The sequence below is a fragment of the Rhopilema esculentum genome, chromosome 4 (genome assembly GCF_057945365.1).
Source record: "Rhopilema esculentum isolate cy_ngs chromosome 4, ASM5794536v1, whole genome shotgun sequence".
In the NCBI taxonomy this organism is placed as follows: Eukaryota; Metazoa; Cnidaria; class Scyphozoa; order Rhizostomeae; family Rhizostomatidae; genus Rhopilema; species Rhopilema esculentum.
In genome coordinates this window covers 1,040,158-1,052,374 of record NC_142818.1, presented here as the reverse complement: position 1 = coordinate 1,052,374, position 12,217 = coordinate 1,040,158, and the positions used below count along the sequence as shown (strand labels likewise).

General features: G+C 35.1%; 1 protein-coding gene across 6 annotated transcripts in view; it reads right to left on the bottom strand.

Annotated features, from left to right (window-relative positions):
• LOC135690881 (uncharacterized) overlaps positions 1 to 5,186 on the bottom strand; it is a 57,323-nt gene extending 52,137 nt beyond the window's left edge. For 3 of the 6 annotated variants that reach the window (XM_089116066.1, XM_089116063.1, XM_089116064.1), the window contains exons 1-2: positions 5,035 to 5,185; positions 1,394 to 2,414 (exon numbers count right to left, since the gene is read on the bottom strand). The gene's annotated coding sequence lies outside the window, so the exon portion shown is untranslated. The other 3 variants (XM_089116065.1, XM_089116067.1, XM_065208568.2) reach the window with 2 other exon arrangements.
• Between the last annotated feature and the right edge of the window lie 7,031 nt (positions 5,187 to 12,217).

Genomic DNA, 12,217 nt, shown 5'->3' with positions numbered 1-12,217 from the left:
CTGTACATTGAAACTCTTAAACGTCAGTTCATTATTGAGGAGCAAGGAACAAAAATAAAATACAACCCAATAAATACATTTTGATGCAGTGCTGAACGCCGATAAAGATAGCCTGCATAAAACTAACGGACATAAAACAATTTTCCATAATACCAAATATTGACACAAAATTCACAGTTTAATTGTAAACCTAACTTACATTAGAGTACTTTTCCTGTCTACACATTACCGAGCCAAGCAGTTATGTCGCAGTCTATTGCCGTTGCTAGATATCATCAAAAGGAGCTCAAGGAAACGATCGTTTCCATTCAATCGCAAATCCATTATCATAATAATATTTAAGAAATTTCATGCTTTATGTAAGTCTCTACAGATTTTGAGAAAGGTTGAGTCCTTCTTTAGCAACGTGGCTTATTTTCGGTATAGCTAGCCGGATATTGTCCCATTAGGATCTGCATCGAGCGGAAAAGCCATAAAAGAAAACTAAACAAGGAATGTCTTTTTCCAATCATTAAACATTTGACCTAATATTTAAGCCAAAGTGCTGCAAGATACCTATGCAAAAAGGGAAACCCTTAGGACTAAAGCAAATGCTGTTGATCTGTATGGGGTTCTACCCCACCCCTTTCCCTCTGAAAAGAAATGGCATATGATTGTAACATCTCAACTCGCAATGAATGTTTTGACCTAATTTTTACCATATTGTACAATTTTCGGCGATTGGGATCTGCCCTGGATCAACAGCCAGCTATAATATAATTCGATGTAGCAACGAGAATATTGAATGACTATATGTAAGAATGTATATGTTAAACTGTGATTGTATTTAAGAATTTGGTGGCTTATAAGAGTGCTTACGTAGGTCAGAGTCATAGGAAGACATCACGTAGGTCAAGCAATGATTTGTAGGTCAAATAAGGTACCATTATGTCATGAAACAAATTTTACATAATGATTCGACGTGTCATACTATGCAATATGTTGGTTCCAATATATAAAGTCATAGTAGAAATGAAGCCACTTACACACTTATATCAACCCAGCGATGGAACGAAACTTGGCTTTCTAGAGTATTATCATCTTAGAACAAATATTGAATAAAAATTTTCTTGTCTTCTTCTACACCCCGACGTAATCCATAATCGGTAAGATCCGCGGACAATGACAACGCTATAAACAGACGTTAAAAACCAACGGCACACTATTTTGAAAACAGCTACATTCACTCGATACTATTTCTGAGAGTATTATTACTCGAAACTCTTTCTGAAAGTACGGTATTTCCTTTCAATCTTTCCTATTGTTTGACTAGCTCAAGAAACCAAAAGATCGCCTATTATCATTGAAATCAGAAATAATAGTCTTTTGAAAATCAAAAATACAACATGCTTACCTGAAAAAACCCAGCAATTCCCAGTTCCGATTTCTTGATTTAACCGTTCATCATACGAAAAAATCTGCATAAAATTCTTTTGCGATTGACAAAAAAGCAAAATTAAAATCGCGCTACTTCATCGGCTAGAAGGCGCTGTAGATGATTTGCTGAAAATATACTTTGAATAATAGATGAGAAGGGTACCTGTAAAAGGGCCTTGATCCAACCCGATCTTTTTATCCCTACGAATAGCGCACCATGAAAAGTCACTAACAAGAAACACTAAAGGCCCAAAGATTACGGCCCTTTCCCAGACGACAGAATAATTTTATCAGGGCAAAACAACTGATCTCAAAAGGAAAAATCGTGTCTTTGATATCATGATTAGACTCTGAAGTTAAGAATAAACTATCTGTTTTACTTCCTCTAAGTTGAGAAGGAATATAGTTGTGGAAAAGCGCAAAAAGAACAATGGACAAGATTGCTGACAGGTACCGCTACTTTGAAAACCTCGGCGAAGCAGACAGCCTCGTTGACAAATAGACCTGCGCATTGTCTGTGGGAAAGGCGGCAATTTCAAAAAACAAAATGATTGCTTGTGGGTAGAGAGATTTTCTAACACCTCCCTATAAATCAAACAAGTGCTCAAAAGTCTAATAATAAGAAGATCAACGAAGCAATTTACTAATTCTTAAATTCTTGAATGGCTTTTATCGAGTACTTCATGATTTCATGAGAAAACTAAAATTCACGGAAATTTACAGTTCCCTTTCCATTTACATCATACTTTCCAAACTTTTCAAAAGTAAAAATGCCCACAATACAATTTTTTAAACAAACAATCTCCTAAATTTTTCTCTTTTGATGGGCAGAACACTTTCAACTCTCCCTAAATAATTAGATTAAAATAGTTTGAAATCAAAATTATCTTCCCTTAAAAACCATTTTTCCTGTCAGGCGGTACATGACATGCTGGTTCAGGAACCTTTCCCTTGATTTACGCAGATATCTGTTATTAATAAAAATGTGCCAATAAGACCTAGAAAAGAGAAAAATGCAATTTTGGAACTTTTTTAAAAAAAACAATTTCTGTGAAGCGCAATTTTAAATCAACATTAAAGCATCACAAATTAAGAAAGGGTGAAAATTACAACAAATGAAAGGCACAAATCCATGGTTACCCAGATATTGCAAAAACCAAAGAGAGTCTTTGAATTCCTTCAAGTCTTGAAACAAATAATTTGCAATGTTGAGTTGCTTTAAATAAATCAGATTACGTTATGTTCGTAGTACTGGGAGACAGTTTCCTAGAAGAATTACTTTAAAATAAGAAATTGGAAACAGCGTCCTTTTTACTTGAACAAGACAGAAAAAATGCTGCTTCACGATTTGAAAATTGATCAAAATTGCAAAAAAACAGTTTCAGAAGAAAACACAAAGCTTGTTATACGAACAATTATAAATATACCATATACGAACAATCATAAATAACTAAGTTGAATCTGTACTTTTAGGCACCGAAGGTAGAAAAGTTAAGGAAAATGAGCCGTCTTTAGGATAATCTACAAAACGCTAAGATTTAGATCTTGGAGTTGTTCTTATTTGTTTCAGTTGGTTCTGCAAGTTGTCTAATCTAAGTGAAATTGAGATATATTCATTGCACCCTTTCAAAGATAGCGGCAAAAAGACTTTGTGGATGTTTAAAATGATACACAAATATTAGGATGGAAAGCCTTGAAATAGTGTAAAACATCAAATTACGGAAAATAGTGTAAAAAGAGGTCCAAGTACCAATTGGCCTAGCAATGAGGAACTTACATAAAGAGACGTCATTACAATGAAAGGAGGCAAAGTTGTTTGTTTTGTTGAATTCGTAAAGACGCTGAGAAGGTCATTAATTTGGACGCTGCATAAAAGTATATGCAACGATTTAACTATCTTAATATCAATATGATTTAATATTTAAATTATCATTTAAGAAAAAATTCAGAAATTAATAAATAGTTTAAGAGTTGGCAGATGGCTGCAAATATAATTCATGTATAAGGTGGATGGATTTTCACAATAATATTAAAAGCATTGAAGATAATGCTAAAGGAAGTGGGATTTATTCATTGCATCAAAAATTGCAGTCCATGGAAGTCATGCGACTTCAAACCGCAGAATCCAGGTAGCTGCAGGTTCGGCATTCTTTTGCATCAAAACATTGGTGAAGAATTCGCCACAACGGCATTTCAGAAATGAGTTCGATGCCACGTCTGCTTCTTCAACGGGCAAACCAGTGAGCCGAATGAGCAGACCGTAAGTTATCTGCCACTTGGCTTCGCTTTAGTATCGATGACCAGCAAACAAGTAAACGCAAATCAACTGATCGTGAACACTGGTGATCATCAGTGAAGACAATAATTAGTCACTGAGCGTAGGACTTCCCTATAAATCCTTATTTAAAATCATTAACTCCACCAAAAACAATATTATCAAATCCCTAGATTTCTAAAAGGGTGGGTCATGTCTTTGATAGCTCAGAGGTGGTTGTCGACAATAATAACAACCAAAGGTGCAAAAGAAGGTGAATTTTCAGAGGGGCTAATGCTCAATTTTTTCCTAGCAATCCTAAAAATGTAGCAGATTTCCCTAATTTTCCGACAATTTTAGTTCTTTTACGGGGGTTGTGGCACCCCTACCCAAAGCTACTTCGACACTTGCCCCTAAAAAAAATCTTGATACACTACACTATTAGTTGATTGCGTTCAACTGCATACCTTCTCAGCAAAACAGTGACAAAGTGACGTCAAAATCTGAAAGAACACCAAAATATACCTATGAGTATACAAAATAGGTTGAAACTGTTCAAATTATGGCCAGTGAAATGTGGCTGAGACATGGCCAGTGAAAGACACGTTTTGCTAATGGATTACTGTTGTTTTTGCCTGGTTCATAAGTTTGAGAGCTCATGCTTGAGTGGCAATATCTCAGTTCATTTGCAACAGATTCAGCTGATCTTGCAAATTTAGAGGTATTAAGTACTGCTCTTTAAGATTAAGGAGTCAATATTCAAAAGTTCTAAAAATAGACCTTTTGATGACGTCACTTTGCCAGTCTATAACTTGGTATTTGATAATAAAAGCTTCCGTGATTTTTAATGGATTTCTATAAGATTAAAATTGCATTTACCTCAACAGCCAAAGATATAGGACAGGGATAGTATGTATATCGCTGAAGGGTATTTTGACAGATTTGCTTCGAAAGGTCTATTCTTACTCATTTCACGGGACATCATTTATATCAAACATCTTGCTGATATTACCACGTTGGTAAAATTTGTGAGGAAATTGTCGGCTAATTGCAATGGAAAATATTTTTAATTTTTTTCTCTTTACTCTTTCGTTAACATTAACATTAACTCTTTCGAGAAAATGGTTTTAATTACAAAGGATAAATATTCTCCCAACGATACATCATAAAATAAAGTGCGTCATTAATTACGTAATTAAGAAAAGGCAAATTATGAAAAGGAGGATAGTTCCCTTTACAACCCTTGAAATAAGCGCCGAATGAACGCCCCCCCCCCCCCAAGATTTAATCAATGTCCCAAGCATGTAGATACGCAAACTTGAATTCATGTTAAGACAAATTTGAAATAAAGGACTTTCGCAAACCTTGTTTTTTGAAGAACCAATGTGAAGGCATTGCCAGATGTTTTATACCAAATTCTTGCGTTGTAACCTTTTTGTCTTCTGTCCTGCTAATAGCAATCTTGTTCTCTTCTGTACATTTTCATAAAGTTCAATTCCATGGCGTTTAGGTGACATAAACAAAATTAATTTTAAAAAAACAGGAAAATTCTCTAGAAGGTACTTTATTTAACGCAATTAGGACAAGTTCCCTTAAAGCAAAATAAACATTTCCGAAGTTTATTTCCTGTAAAGACGCAATAGCAAGTGAAAATTTGCTGAACTTTTCAAACATTTTAATGCCCGTTATTTCACTTTCTTTGTTAAACTTTTAATAAAATTCTAGATTCTGGTGACTTACCAGAAGAATGGTCGATAGGTGTCATTTTTTGGCTTTTTAAAGGAGGTGACAAAAAATATCTTGACAACTATAGAGGGATTGCCTTGCTTAGCATTTTTGGAAAGCTTTTCTTGGGTATTCTTCTAAACCACCTGAATCAGATAGTGGAAGAGGGAGAATCAAATTGCTTATAGAAAATCATATCGAACCTCCGATCACATAAAAATCTCATTAACACATTGTTGTCTTATGGTATTCATGGTAAAGTATTAGATATCATTAAGTCCCTGTTGGCAAAAGTTGAGTCTTGTGTAAGGGGTCAAGACAGCCTAACTAATCTGTTTTCCTGCCATCGTGGTGCTAGGCAAGGTTGTTTGTTAAGTCCGTTGCTGTTCACTTTGTTTTTTAATGACTTAGACTCAAAGATTAATAATGTGTCTACCAGCGTCAGATTAGGTGATAGAAATATCTGCACCCTTTTATATGCTGATGATTTAGTTTTATTAGCTAATTCTGCTGATGATATGCAATCCCAGTTAAACGAGCTAAACAGTTCTTCATGTCCATTAATATGGAGATCAATACTGTAAAAAAGAACAAGAAAAAGTCTACGGCGTACAAAATCTAGAGATCAAAGAATGCAATGAGTACAAATACCTTGGAGTTACTTTTGAATCTAATGGTTCCTACAGTGCTCATGTTGATATAGTTGAGCAAAAAGCTCAAAAATCTTACTTTGCTCTCTTGTCCAAAAGCAATGAATGGGATGGTTTCAACCCAAGACTTTTTCTATTTTTATTTGACAGTACAATACTTCCTATCAAAAATTATGCCACTGACGAATGGGGATCTGGTACCTGGGAATGCCTGGAAAAACTTAATCTTATGGCTTGCAAGTCATCCCTAGGTGTTAAAGGATCAACAACGTCTCTTGGGGTTTATGCGGAGTTAAGACGTTGTTCGTTGCTTGAACATTGTAGAAATTATATAGTGTACCAACACCAGAACTATCTGCTGGTTCAAAGATTTAATGTTAAAGTGCCAAGAGAACACCAAAGGAAACACAACAGTTATATCCAATCCTTCTTCATTGTACACCTAGGTACTGATTACCTATCTCCCTATCGCCGTTTCTGTCGCTTGTTACCTTACAATCGGACGTTTTATATACTTTTAATCTAGACAGACTAAATATGTCTACCAACCAGCATTTAGAAAAACAGGATACGAATTTTGCGTCAAAGATTTTTTATGAATAACTTTAAATGCATATGTGGATTAATAAATGTCGTTGTTAAGCTCTTTGTTTAGACCGATGAATAGCTTGATTCAGCCCATGATTAGCCTGAGTCAGCCCAAAACGCCACGCAAGCAAGAAAAAACAAATCTCTATGCGAAAACCATGTGCTGCAGTGCTATATCAAAGGCGCTGACATGAATGGAATTCCCAACAAACATAGACATATTGATATCTTAAAATTTTAGCTATATTCGTTTGATAAATCTCGATTCTTCAAAATACGCATACAGAGCTCTTCAAATGTTAATTAATGATGCAGATTCCGGTGTTTCTAATTGGGTCAGTATTGCCCGTTCCCTGATGACCCTTTAAGCTTGGTTCCCACTAGGCGACTAAGTGCGTTCAAGTGCGTTCATCTCTAATCCTTTATTTGAATTAAAGATAACATATAAAACTACCGAGGCATTCCCACTTGCAAACATAAACACTCAGCTAGCTGTGTGAAGTGAAGACAAGTCAAAATGTCTAAATGTCGCATTTTAGAGAATCTAGGACATGCATTTAAACACTAAAATAATTATCATTTTTGCTTATTTGTCATTTATTAATCATGCAATTGTCAGATGTTGTAACCCTCTCTTGAAAATTATGTAAAGGCCATTGTTAGCCACACTAACCGATCAATTATCGCAACAGGATCACAACTTAAGTTCCCTTGCATTTTCGTGACACAAATTTCGCAATTCTTTTACGTGTACATTGTAGGTGATCTATGCTTTCAGTTTATGGCCTCTCGTTAGTCATTTCAAGTAATCCTGATTGTATAGCTCTTTTCAAAATTTACAAGCTAGCAGAAATCTCTTAATTGGCAATGCTTTATTGATCGCAAGGTGCTAGCAGTCACGAAATCGATTTCATGCGTTGCTACGATTGAAATTGCCTTATTTTGGCATTACATTTGCATCTTACTTGTTGGTTGATGAATGAAACATTCCTTGAATTTTTCGGCTTCTTCTATGTTTAAACGCTCAGATCAAAAATTTTTGATCTTGGCGTTTAACTTTTTTGAGCGTTCAAGTGCGTTCATCTCCTCCAAGTTAAACGCCCGGAGCATTCCCATTTGGCGTTTAACTTGAACGCTCAGAGATGAACGCACTTGAACGCACTCAGTCGCCTAGTGGGAACCAAGCTTTACAGAATACATACAACACTTGAACATAGATATCTTTGAAATTAACACAGTTATTTTCTCGAATTTATCTCTGTAGGGCCCGGTTATTATGAAGTTGATAGGGCCCGGGTTGCGATCGCAACATGGCATCCCTGCCAGTCCGCCACTGAAGCTCTGTCGCTAGTTTTTTCATCTCTGTTGAAGCCGTGCTGTTTGTCGTTTGTCGAACTTGTTGTTTTCAGTTGTTAGTCGAACATTGCCGTAAAAAGAAGAATTTTGATTTTATCCGACGTTGCTGTATTTTTGAGCATTTCTACCTATAACGAACTCACGTTGGTAAAATCTCTTTTAAGTGGTTTTACAGAATGCTTTGAATTCAAAATGGCGGATCTCGAAAAATTGGGATGAAAAATGGGAAATTTTGAATGTTTTTATTTTTGGAAATATTTGAGATATTCAATTTCTATTTATCCCATATTTACCTACATTTACGCAAAAAATCAGCAAATTCTGGGATGATAGGTGACATGGCTGTCTCTTTTTGTTATGGAATGACCCAAAAACATTACAAAGCTTATAAAACAATGCTATCCTAATGTTAATTAAAGTTTGTATTCAGAAGAACTAAACTAATCGGTTGTTTATCACTTTTTGATATCCTCTCTCTCACGTCCTGAACGCTGCTCCCGCTTACTGTGAGGTCACATGATTTATGATCCCTTCAATCTAGTCCTTTCCTTCTTACAGCTAGTTTGTCGTTTATGATATTATACTGAAGTTGACACTAGCTAGAGTTGAAACGTCTATAACATTATCCCACTGATTTTTCTTACCCACAGTGGCGAATTACCTATAATGCTTTTAGAGCCTAGGCCCTCTACCCAGAATCCAACCGGCATTTAGTTCTGAGGCTAAAGTTTTGTTTTGGCATCTTCAGTGGAAAGCCGCGTACTTTGAGAGAACTCATTGCAATAACGTCGTTTAGGGCATGCAGACGCGCCATCCTTAGATTGATTAAAATCGGCAGTTTTTAATGAATTCCCGTGAAATTTTCGCATTTGCTAAATCCGCAAAATTAATAGGCAAGAAATTTGTAGAAAAATTTCACAAAAATAAGTTCTTGTAAAATTAACTCCCTTAAAAACGTGGGTAGATAATAGACTTGAAAAATGAAACAGAGCTTTATCCTTTACATCTACAATATTAATCAAATATCATTTATTTATTTTCGTATATTAAATAAAGTATTGATTTGTCAAGGACATTTGAGAGGACATTTGTCAAAACGAATTAATTTCCTATGAAAATGTGGAACATTCGCTATAAAGACGATTAAGGTTACAAAGACATTTAAATGCATCATTTTAAATGCTCAAGTTGAACTTGAATGTTCCCTGTTGTCACTCATACATGCAGTTTCACATTTTGCGAAGCTATTAGTCAGAAACTTTTATGTTTTAGTAAAAAGTCTATCATATTTTTGTCGCTAATAAAATGGTTGATTAAAATGTCCTTCTGTAGCGTTGTAATTTCTAATGACTAGAAGAACATCCTACTTTGCATGGCTATGTGAACCAGGAATTTTTAGAAAATTTGTTGAAAAAAGCATGCTTCAGAAAATGCTTGCGAATTTTTTTCCAAAATGTGGTCAACGTTTTGAAAATAATTCTGTCTCTATCGACGACAAACTGCAGCGTGTTTTGAAAACTTTTTTCACGATCGACGATATGTCAGACTCAATTGGGTACCCTGTCATTTCTAAGCATTAAACATGGTAAACTGGACATGCTTTAGGTAGATGAAACTATTTCTGACTTTGCAGCTTTAAAATCTCGAAAAAAGGGAAAGATGTCTATGTATAAGTGACGTAATTGTGTAAACTTATTGTTTGACATTGCTCTAAATAGATTTTATCTTAATTTATGATTGTCGTACATCTAAGCCTGTTGTTGCAATAATGGTTAATGACGTTAACTCTTTTTTACAATATGATATTCTTGTTCTTGGCAGAAATCGCCCCTAAAATAGCGTAGGTCCCAGGCCCTTGTGTCGGTTAATCGGCCACTGCTTACCTGGGATATCTTGAGTACACTTATTTTGTCGTAATTGCATGGATTGTCTTAACTGGAATGCCATTATACTGATTTTTGTCATATGAATTATCACGTCAGTTAAAATAGAAGTTGGAATTCAACTTGCTATTAAGAACCATGGTTATTGTATAAAGATAGAAAAGTTGCATCAATTAATTTCTAATTATCTTAAAGCAACACAACAATGACAGAATGCTCCAAACTTGTATAATTTAACAATTAGAAACATTCAAAACTTTTAAAGATTGTTACAAGTACAACCATTGGCGAACCATCGTTGTTGACCATGGGCAAAGATGCTCCAAGTACCATTGGCGACCATGGTACAACCATTGCTATCCATGGTTGAGCAATGAAACGTTGTTGCAGGAATATGTGTACATTTGTGTGATGAGTATAAAGTACCAATTATATCAACTCTGAGTACTATACCTCGCCAATGACTGATCTGTAGTGAAGCAATACCACAGCTTTCTATGTTCTAAAGGATTTATCTTTTTATCGAAGCACAAACAGTTAGGGAGCTGACCCCCGCCCCTCCTTTTTTAAATATTTTAAAATATGGGACTGCACACTGTTTCCCTTCACCACTACACCCCAAGACATGCTTATTGTCACAGATTTATTGCGAGTTTAATAGATAAAGGAGTAGCTAGCAAGTTTAATAATTTTTTCTCTAAAAAAGCAAAAAATCTTGGCAGTAAGCTTAGCACTTTAAGTATAAACTTTATGGATTATCTAGAAAATATTTACAGTGAATCATTTTTCAGTTCACCAGTTGCGCCTTCAGAAGTAAATAACCTGTCAACATCTCTATACTAAGACAAAGGCGCAAATTCTTATGATTTAAATACGAGGCTACCCTCGAACTTGACTTATGACATACCAGTAAACTTAATCAGGTGTGTTAGCGATGCTTTAACTGACCAACTTACTAAATCAGTTAATTAGATCTATTAGGGTGTTTTCAAAAAGGTTGAAGTATGTCAAAATAATTTCTGTCCATAAAGCAAAGTCAACATCTGAAGTAAAAATTTACCGGCCCATATCATTACTATCTATTTTCAGCAAAATTTTTGAAAACTAATGCATGCAAGATTGACAAATTTTCTAGATAGACCTGAAATAATAATTGAACATCAATTTTTTCCAGAAAATAAATCCACACCCCAAACTATATTAGACTTTTACAATCAACATGCAAATGCAATCGAAACTAAGAATTTTCCCTGTTGTATTGTCCTCGATTTAGCAAAAACCTTCGATACTGTTGACCACAACATACTAATTGCCAAATTAGACCATTATGGCATCAGAGGAATTGCCGTTGATTGGTTCAAATAAAACTTGAATGATAGAATACAAAAGGTCTCAATCAATGAACGATTATCAAATTCATCTAAAATTACCAGTGGAGTACCACAAGGTAGCATCCTTGGCCCATTTCTTTCCCTTATTTGTATCAACGATATGCCCTTTGCGTTTAACATTCTCAAATTCTACCTGTTTGATACTAGTATTTTTTGCTCACATTATAAACTAAAGACGCTAAAAAATCTTGTCAACAGCGAATTAACTAAAATTTAAAATTGGTTAAATGCAAACAAACTTACCCTGAATGTTGGAAAATCAAACTTTATGATTATCCCTCCTTCCCGCAAAAAAGACTCACCAAAAATTAATTTGTTAATTAATAATGAATCAAGCATGCAAAAATATTATGTCAAGTGTTAAACACCTATCAGCCAATAGCAAATAGATAATACTAAGTTGATACTCTAAAGAGGTATTTGTGCTCTTGCAAAGTAAGACATTTTGTCCCACTTCAAATCCCACGAAACCTCTAATTTGCCTTTGTTGCACCACATGTTAATTATGGACCTATTAATTGCTGCTTTGCTGCTGAAAAAGCTACAGAGTCAATACAACGTAATCTTAAGAAAATTTTAAGGGTAATGAAATTTTGAAATTTTACATCAAGCGCTAAACCCATCTTTAGTGAACTAAGAGGACTTAATCTTAACAGTAGTTTTAAACTAGAATGTGGCATTTTTATGTACGATATAAGAACCAAAGGACGAGCCACACCCTTCGATCAGTTCTTTGAAGGCATACCGGAAAACAAGGACCTTAAGACAGGACCCAGGACCGTGGACTCAGGATCGAGGACTCAGGAACCAGAACCCAGCACCCAAGACCCACGAGCCACGACCGGCAACCGCATGTTTTCGATGAAGCACCCCTTTTTTATAAAAACACCAAGCCCTAACGTTACGTATCATGAACAATTGTTCATAAAATCCAAAAGTTTTAAACATCGAACA